The sequence below is a fragment of the Hylaeus volcanicus genome, chromosome 9, assembly GCF_026283585.1.
Source record: "Hylaeus volcanicus isolate JK05 chromosome 9, UHH_iyHylVolc1.0_haploid, whole genome shotgun sequence".
Lineage (NCBI taxonomy): Eukaryota > Metazoa > Arthropoda > Insecta > Hymenoptera > Colletidae > Hylaeus > Hylaeus volcanicus.
In genome coordinates, this window is record NC_071984.1 from 3,033,812 (window position 1) to 3,035,876 (window position 2,065).

The 2,065-nt window shown below is 40.1% G+C and overlaps 1 long non-coding RNA gene across 4 annotated transcripts in view; it reads right to left on the reverse strand.

Annotated features, from left to right (window-relative positions):
• Positions 1-6: 6 nt before the first annotated feature.
• Positions 7-2,065, reverse strand: part of LOC128881845 (uncharacterized) — a 25,207-nt gene continuing 23,148 nt past the window's right edge. For 2 of the 4 annotated variants that reach the window (XR_008458194.1, XR_008458193.1), the window contains exons 2-3: positions 785-1,147; positions 7-691 (exon numbers count right to left, since the gene is read on the reverse strand). This is a non-coding gene — a long non-coding RNA (uncharacterized LOC128881845). Of the gene's footprint in view, positions 692-784; positions 1,308-1,406; positions 1,851-2,065 lie in introns of those variants that run through there. The other 2 variants (XR_008458195.1, XR_008458196.1) reach the window with 2 other exon arrangements.

A 2,065-nucleotide genomic window follows, 5' to 3' on the forward strand; every position in this document is an offset into this window, starting at 1 on the left:
TCATAGGGATTCAATGACAAAATGCTTCTTTGTCAAAATGATTCAATCGCACAGTGCATCCACCATCAAATCTTTCAATCTACAAGTGCTTCAAAGTCAAGATGCTACAAACTCAAAATGCTTCAATATCAAAGCGATCTAATGACACAATGCTTCGGTGTCAAAATGTTCAATTATACTCTGCTTCAACTTCCAAATGTTTCAATTCACAAATGCTTCAAAAGCCAGGAGGCTGTAGTTAAAATGATTTAATTATACAGTGCTTCAACCTCAAAATGTTTCAGTTTGCTCTCAAATGCTTCAACCTTCGAATGCTTCAAAGCCAAGATACCGCAACGACAAAGTGATTTAATTATAAAATGCTTCCCTGTCAAAGTGATGTAATTATTTGGTGCTTCAACCCTCGAATGCTTCAAAGCCCAGATGCTTCAACGTTAAGATCTCCTAATGTTAAAAAGCTTCAATGTTAAAATTCTTCCATTTCAAAATGTCGGAACTCACAAATGTTTCATTTATGAATGCTTCAAAGCCAATCTGTTGCACCGTCAAAATACTTCAACACCAAATCAATCCGATGTAAAAATTCTTTGATATCGAATGAATCCAATTGACAAAATGCTCCGCTATAAAAATGATACATATCATTTGAATGGTGCTGCGAGCCCCTAAACGTTTCAATTTCCAATCGAACCTATAAGCCAAGGCCAAAGTCAATGTAATCCCAAAAATAACCGTCCGGCAGCCTACTCGGTGATTAAAGCAAAATGTATCTCCAACTACAAACCTAAAACGAAAACGCACTAATCACCAGCCAAACAGAAACGGTTTCATCAAGAACTCCCTCAACCTCCAGCTCTTCATCTTCTTCCTTCAATTCCGTTCGCTTCTGTTCGGTCTGAGTCATCGTCCGTGCAAGTGTCTCGAGGGCGTCTGCTAAGTCACATGCTAAATTTGGTTACCTTACCATCGGGATTGTATTACGCGCGTGGGCTTATTCTAATATTTCGGATGGCCGCGATGGCAACTAGGCCGTCCTCTTGCTATACTTACATCAGCTTTCCCGAGCACCGGCTGCCGCCGATAAAGAGGAAGGAAGTGCCCAAATCACCTGGCAAAAGCCTCATCCGTTCCACACCTAACCATTCCCCTGGAAAAAATAACGGAGTTCGATGCTACTTCGTTGACATTTGGTTTAGGGGGTTTAGGGCCCGAGCAGGGGCGCTACCATCGCATCCATGGTTCGCTTAGGGTCCCCTAGGCGGCGCTGTACTCAATCGATAAGAAAATTTGAATAAAAAAAAAGAAAAAATAAAAAAAAAATAGAAATTGATGAGGTAAAGCATAAATTTAAGTTGTTACATAGAGAGGAAATAGGGTAACTTTATGAAATAAGATTTGTAATGTACCTAGATAGTCGAGCGCGATGTAAAAATGTGTATAGGGTTAAACAGTCCGTTGAAGGACTAACCAATAAAAAATCTATGACGCTTCATACTTCACGGCGGATTCGCATTTAGCGTCGAAAGCGAGCCGATAGCGACACCGAAACCAGAGAGGGCTATTAGTAGCCGTTAAATTGAGTTTGTGCGGCACATAATGCAGAAATTCTTGACTTGTTCCACACGATCGTTCCCCCTCCCCGCCCCGCGCTATCTCGCCGGCCATACCGACGGAGAATTTATTTCCGTCCCGCGGGTGTTACATGATCGCGGAAGGAGCATTGGGATCCAGCCGCTCTCGAGTAATACCCTGGAATCAATTCCTGGCTCTCCATGAAAACTGTAGGCAATATTGATAATATTTTGTTAGCCGTAAATCTATCTACTATCAAAAAAATAAACAATTGTATATATATATGTTCTAGGACAGACATAACCTCGAGTTCGGAGCACTTGTGTTTATATTTATTTATAAAGTGAATTTTTCTTCGTTTTTTTTTCCTTGAGTTACTATGCAACGACCTAACCTAAACCTAACCCTAATTTTGGAGCATTTCTTTTAATATTTATTTATAAAGCGAATTTTTCTTGTATTTAGGTTATGCAACGACCTAACCTAAACCTAA